Source organism: Octopus bimaculoides, chromosome 7, assembly GCF_001194135.2.
Source record: "Octopus bimaculoides isolate UCB-OBI-ISO-001 chromosome 7, ASM119413v2, whole genome shotgun sequence".
NCBI classification, from domain to species: Eukaryota; Metazoa; Mollusca; class Cephalopoda; order Octopoda; family Octopodidae; genus Octopus; species Octopus bimaculoides.
Genome location: NC_068987.1, coordinates 54,661,165 through 54,668,615, shown reverse-complemented (window position 1 = coordinate 54,668,615; position 7,451 = coordinate 54,661,165). Strand labels below are relative to the sequence as shown.

General features: G+C 35.8%; 1 long non-coding RNA gene across 1 annotated transcript in view; it reads right to left on the bottom strand.

Annotated features, from left to right (window-relative positions):
- Positions 1–5,757: 5,757 nt before the first annotated feature.
- The window catches only part of LOC128248380 (uncharacterized), a 71,193-nt gene continuing 69,499 nt past the window's right edge, over positions 5,758–7,451 (bottom strand). Inside the window, exon 3 of the long non-coding RNA XR_008264617.1 lies at positions 5,758–6,654. This is a non-coding gene — a long non-coding RNA (uncharacterized LOC128248380). The remainder of the gene's footprint in view (positions 6,655–7,451) is intronic.

Below are 7,451 nucleotides of genomic sequence, written 5' to 3'. Positions count from 1 at the left end.
TATATATATATATATATATATATATGCAAGTGTTACAAATAAACAACCCAAATATAAAATATAGCAGTGAGGATAACTGAGTTATTCGTTAATAATGGTTTAACATTCATTTTTATATTCATATGCTATAAATCTTTCTCTCCCTTGCTGTCTCTCTCTCTCTCTCTCCCTCTCCCTCTTTTCATCCATACAAGACAAACACACATGCACACACACACATACATACACATGTACATAACACTCACATGTTGTCTCTCTCTCTCGCTCTCTTCCTAACCATCATCATCATCATCAACAGCCACAAAACGAACCGAACCGAACCCAATAAACAACATCCATGCTAATATTTCGAATAACGATACACAATTGTATTTACAGGAGGTAAATTAATTTTATTCATATTATTCTCCTATAGGGAGCTTTCAAAAAACCAAATCCTAAACACAAACAATAATACTAATATGGATAACAACAACAACAACACAACAATTCTCCATTTTCTATAGAACAGTGAATGAGAGTCTTATGTAAAGTTCAGCTCTATAGAAGCTGTGATGGGGTTCCTATAGAGACAGGGATGGTTTTCTGTTGAGATTGTTACAATATATTTTGTGATATCTTCAGGTTTCTCTTACCTATTTTCTGTTATCTCTACTCTTGCTCTTGTATGCATTATCTCTTCATTTGTATCACTCTTCTCTCCACTTCTCTCTTTCTCTTGCTCTATCTATCAGTCTATCTATCAGTCTATCTATCAGTCTATCTATCAGTCTATCTATCTATCTATCTAAACAAAAAGGCAAAAGAGAGTCACTTACTGTTATAGTTTCTTCAATGAGAATATTGACCAAGGTTACTGTGGTCTTTTCCGTAGGCTTTTCTTTCCACGGCTAAACCTAAACTGTCCTCCCCTCTTTTTACACGAGAACATTACTGTGTGATACACGATCCCTATTGATCGGCCTTTCTTTTCTTTTTTTTTTTTGATCCCTTTTGATCGACACCACCCCTTTTTTTCCCCCCTTCCTTCCCCCTCCCAAAAAGAAAAGCTCTACATTGTATTTGTCCCATCTTCGTTGAGCCCTGTGTGGCTAATAAAAGAAATGTATCTATCTATCTATCGATCTATCTATCTATCTATCTATCTATCTATATATATATCTGCCTGTCTGTCTGTCTGTCTATATATCTGTCTGTCTATATATCTGTCTGTCTATATATCTGTCTGTCTATATATCTGTCTGTCTATATACCTGTCTGTCTGTCTGTCTGTCTATCTATCTGTCTTTCTGTTTGTCTGTCTTTCTGTCTGCTTGCCTACCTGCCTGTGTGGCTGTCTGCCTGCCTGCCTGTCTGTCTGTCTGTCTGTCTCTCTCTCTCTCTCTCTCTCTCTCTCTCTCTCTATATATATATATATATATATATATATATCTGTCTGTCTGTCCATCCATCCATCCATCTGTCTGTTTGTCTTTCTGTCTGCCTGCCTGTCTGTCTGTCTGTTTTTATCTATCTATCTATCTATCTATCTCAATGCATATATGAATATGACTCAGTTGATAGTGCATTGGCCTGAACAGCTAAAGGTCCCTGGTTCAACCCTGGGTTTCAGCATCCAGTGATTGATATTTGCTTTCTTTCATTGGTGGTGCCTCAGCGTGGCCACTGACTCTGGCTGAAACTGACAATAGAATCGTCAAAACATGAAGTTGCATGTATGTACCATACAATCTTTTATTCTTACATATCAGTCACTGGATATGTGTTGTCAGTTATTGTAGTCAATCTCATGAATCTCAGCACTTATTTCAATCTGATGTATATTTTATCAATTTCTGTTAGAGATTCATTTTTTACACAACCACTTTACCAACAACAAATATGTAGCTGTCTGTTTATATCTTCCTCTCCCTTTACTCTACCTGTGTAACTCACTCTCTCTCTCCTTCATTCTAGTTCTCCTGTCCTACTCTCCTCTTCCTTCTATCACTTCCTTACCTCTGTCCTCCCTTCTATCACTCCCTCTGTAAGGGAGTGATAGAAGGGATAGTAAGAGGAAAGAACCAGAATATGGAGAGAGAGAGGGGGGAGAGAGAGGGAAGGAGAGTCATACTAGAGAAAGTAATGGAGAGAGAGATAGAATGAAGTAGACAGTGACTGCTTCTCTCTCTCTATCTCCATCTCCCTCATACTGACCTCAAAAATCTAATCCTTAGCCACTCACACACCCAGTCAAACACATATATATATATACACACAGGCATATGAACACATGCACATATAAACGCACACATGCACACATGTGCACACACATACACATACACATAAGAACAAATGTACATACATACATGTATGCTTGCATACATACATGCATACAAAGAGACAGATAAGAAGAGAGATGAATACAGATGAGTGTAAACACACACACACACACACACACACACACACACACACACACATATATATATATATATATATATATGGGCAATTACTGTCTCATTCTTGTTTCTTTCAATGAATGGAATCAATGTTAGATAAAGGAGACCCTTTAGTCTTGTGTAGGACTTGACAACCTCTCTAGTAATGGTGTCATGATGAAATGAACATTGTACTCTCTGTAACGAGCTTGATTTCTAGAAGGGCATCTGACCATCCAGCCACAGAAAATGTGTTAGAAATAAAAATAAAATTCAATAATGCATCTATGAGAAAGGTAACTCTAGAGAAGAACTGACTTGGATCTTATCAGGTTTAAATCTTGCAAGCCTGAAAATGATAGGAATGATGATGATGATGATGCTATTGCTCTCTCTCTCTCTCTCTCTTTCTCACTCACACACACACATGTATGTACACACTCAGACATATGCTTATATATATATATATATATATATATATATATATATATATATATATATATATATATATATAAATAAAATTTAATAATAGGATAAAGTCTTTATAAGAATTTATCAAGTAGTTAGCGTGAAAAAACCTCATAAGGGGAAAAAAAACATCATTTATTCCCTATAAATATATTTATATTTATTAATTTATTAATTTAATGCCCTTATATAAATTATATTTATATATATATATATGTGTATGTGTATATTTATATCATCAATTTAGAATCTAGTTTTCCATGCTTGCATGGATCAAATGAAACAACATTAGAGTAAAATTTTCTAATGGTTGGATGCCCTTCTTGATATCAACCTTTAGCTTGAACGTAGTTACAGGGAAGATTGGAAACAATCATTGACACCATATGCATGAGTCTTTTGTTCACAATCAGTAAACACACTAGAAAACAAAGGAAAATGTGAATTTACTCAGATAAAGAAACCCTCACATACTGACGCACCTAGATACATATATGTGTGTGTATATGTATTAGTATGTGTATGTATGACTGTGCATGTGTGTGTGTGTGTGTGTATTTGCATATGTGGGCATGAGTATGATGGGCTTCTTTAGTTTCCCTCTGCCAATTTCATTCACAAGATGTTGGCTGATCTGTGACTATGGAACATGTCTCCAGCTAACAGTGTCCTTGCAGAAGGACCAAATCCCCTATGCTACATGGCTCTGAAGCAAACTTCTTAACTACACCTAAGAGCCTTGGCTGCATCTGTGTCAACAACAACAAGGTTCATTTCAGCATGACAGCAGCCTCAGGGGTGTTGCCATGTCCTGCACAAGACTAAAGAGTCCTCTTTGACATTGATTCCATTCATTGAAAGCAGCATGACTGGGAGAAAAATAGCCCAGAGTGTGATGAAAGAGGGAGGAGGAAAGGTAAGGGAGTCATAGAAGGGATAGTAAGAGGAAAGAACCAGAATGTGGAGAGGGAGAGAGAGAGAGAGAGAAGGAGAGTCATACTATAGAAAGTAATGGACAAGAGAGATAGAATGGAGTAGACAGTGACTGCTTCTCTCTCTCTTTCTCCATCTCCCTCTTACTGACCTCAATAATCTAATCCTTAGCCACTCACACACCCAGTCAAACACACACATATATATATATATATACACAGGCATATGAGCACATGCATACACAAATGCACACATACACGCACACATGCACACACATATGCATACACATAAAAACAAATGTACATACATACATGTATGCTTGCATACATACATGCATACAAAGAGACAGATAAGAAGAGAGATGAATACAGATGAGTGTAAACATATATATATATATATATGTATATATATATATATACATACATACATATATATCTATATATATAAATATATATATCTATATATATAAATATATATATATATATATATTATGCATGTTAATATGCATCCACAAACACACATATAAATATACACAAATGCAAAAGAAGGAAGAGATAAAAAATAACCCAGAGATTAGGGGAGAGAGCAAGAGAGTGAGAAAGAGAGAGAGAGAGAGAGAGAGAGAGAGAGAGAGAGAGAGAGAGAGAGAGAGAGAGAGAGAGAGAGAGAGAGAGAGAGAGAAAGAGAAAGAAAGAGAGAGGGTTATCTTAATTTATTGTAATAAATTCATTAAAACAAATCTCTCGCATTCCTTAAACAGCAATATGAATGACATAAATACAGTGAAAAACATTAACAGTATCAATATGAAAAAATATAAGGAAATGAATGAAAAAAAAACATACTGATTAGTAAAATTTAATTAGACCGCTTTATTAATTCAAACATATCCTGAAAACTCAACTTTGCCAAATCGATTAATTAAAAAGAAAAAAAATGATTTCCAATGAATTTTTCTTTAAAAAATCTCGGTTAATAAGTATTTGTTTTCATATGTGAGAATTAATGTTGCTGTTTTTGAGTTCTATTTATCTAGCAAGTGGAAGAGCCATTCTAGCCAGTTAACAGCATGTTTGGAACAATGATTATTCTGACTGCATTGGAGTAAGGCATGGAATAGGCTTAGGTGTGGTTCTGTGGTTAAGAAGTTTACTTCCCAGCTGTGTGGTTTCAAGTTCAGTCCCATTGTCCTCTTGGACATTTTATCTTCAGCTATTGCAAGGGCTCTCAACCATTTTTTTTTATCTATGGACCCCTGTGATTACTATTTTATTCTGGTGGACCCCTTCACCATTCAATGTTTAAAAACTAGCTTTCCAAAAACTTCTTTCAAAATTCCTATTTTAATTTTCACACAACAACTTCTGTGTGTTGAACTATGTAAAATGTTAGAGAAAGAAACCTAGCTGTTTCTTGCAATTTCTTGCTCTTTCATGTAAAGCAAAATTTTTTCAGAATACTTAGAATACTGTTGGGAATCCCAAATTAACCATTTCAGAGCATGAAATCCCAAAACTCTTATATGGACCCTCTAGGACAATATGGACCCTGGTTGAGAACCACTGAGCTGTATAGCTTCAGACAGACCAAAGCCTTGGGAGTGCATTTGGCAAACAGAGATTGAAAGGAGTCTGTTATGCATGCTTCAATGTGTGTGTGTCTCCTTGTTTTGATATTGCATGATAATTGTCAGCAGGCATCAGTGTACACATCATTTTCTGTGTAAACATATTTGGCCAAAGGGAAATATTATCTAGTTTGGAAACAAGACAGGGTTGGCCACAGGAAAGACACATATGCACGCACACACACACACACACACACACACACGCACACACACACACACACACATACACACACACATACACACACATGTCTTTATACACATAGTGTGTCCCAAAAAATGTATACACATATTGAATGATTGTTAAGTCGGTCGTTCTTAAAATACATTTTATTTTCAAAATTGAATACGCTCTAGGGGCAGAATTAAAATTTTTTATGAATGCCTGTTTTCAAACTGATGACTGTTGTTGTTCAGGTACTGCTGATAGTGTAAAGGAACAGGATTGTAAACATCCGATTTGGTATTTGTGTGCATTATTGTTCATTGGCTGCCCTCAATTTGTCAACTTTTGCAGGTTTTTCTCCATAAACTTAAAAATAAGTGCTGGCGTCCATTCATCATCAGCATCATCATCATCGTTTAACGTCCTCTTTCCATGCTAGCATGGGTTGGACGATTTGACTGAGGACTGGTGAAACCAGATGGCTACACCAGGCTCCAATCTGATTTGGCAGAGTTTCTACAGCTGGATGCCCTTCCTAATGCCAACCACTCAGAGTGTGTAGTGTCATTTAACTAAATCCTTTGAGGCTTTACCGCAGCATGTCAACTGTCCAATGACTGAAGTAAGTAAAAGAAATGGTGCCACATTAAAAACACTGGTGCTGATGTCACATATAAAAGCACTCAATATATACTATAAAGTGATTGGTATTAGGAACGGCATCCAACCAAAGAAACCATGCCAGAACAGACAATGGAGTCTGGTGTAGGCTACCCCCCACCCTGAACTTAACACCTTCGGTCAAACTGTCCAGCTCATGGAAAACAGATGTTAAATGATGATGATGATGACGATATAATGTGAGATGACAGATGACATCTCTTTTAATCCAGGATGATTAACTACCAGCATGTACCATGGTTTTTACTCATGGTTTGTGGCACCCTACATCCACTCACACCCTCCCATTCTTGATGCATAACATCCAGGATGTAGTAGTATACCATATCTATTGGTAGGCCCTCGGGAGACTACTTCGGTGATTACTATAATTAGAAAAAGGTGAAAATCATTTCATAAAATACAGCCACCACACATACATATATACATACATACATACATACATAAAATAAATATATACATAGTGTAGAAAATATGAAATAAACAGAATAGAGGTAGTGATGGTAGTGGTGTTGGTGTTGGTGGTGGTGGTGGTTGTATCAAGGAGAGATTAAAATGATTGTGTTGTAGTAAATATAGACCTGCCCCTTAGTTGAAGTTGCACCTGATTTGATATCTCTGTTGGAATGGATTATGAAATGGCATTTACTCACTGTCTGTCCGTTTGCCAGACTGCTCCACTCTCTGTCTCATTCTTTCTACTTCTTTCTCTCTCTCTCTCTCTCTCTCTCTCTCTATCTATCTATCTATCTCTCTCTCTCTTACTCTCTCACACACATTCCTACACACACACCACACACACAAATATATATGAGAGAAAGCAGCAAGAAAACTATGTATATATGTGTGTATGTGTGTGTATGTGTGTATGTGTAAGAAAAAAGGAAGGAAGGAAGAAAAACTCTATATATACATGTGTGTATGTGTGTGTGTGTATATATATATATATATATATATATATATATAGATAGATAGATAGATATATATACATATATATATACATATATACATATATATATATAGATATATACACACACACACACACACACACACATACACACATATGTATGTATGTATGTTTATGTATGTGTGCAAGTATGCATGGGGTAATGTATGTCAATATGTATGAATATATATGCTTATACTTTAATAATATATATAT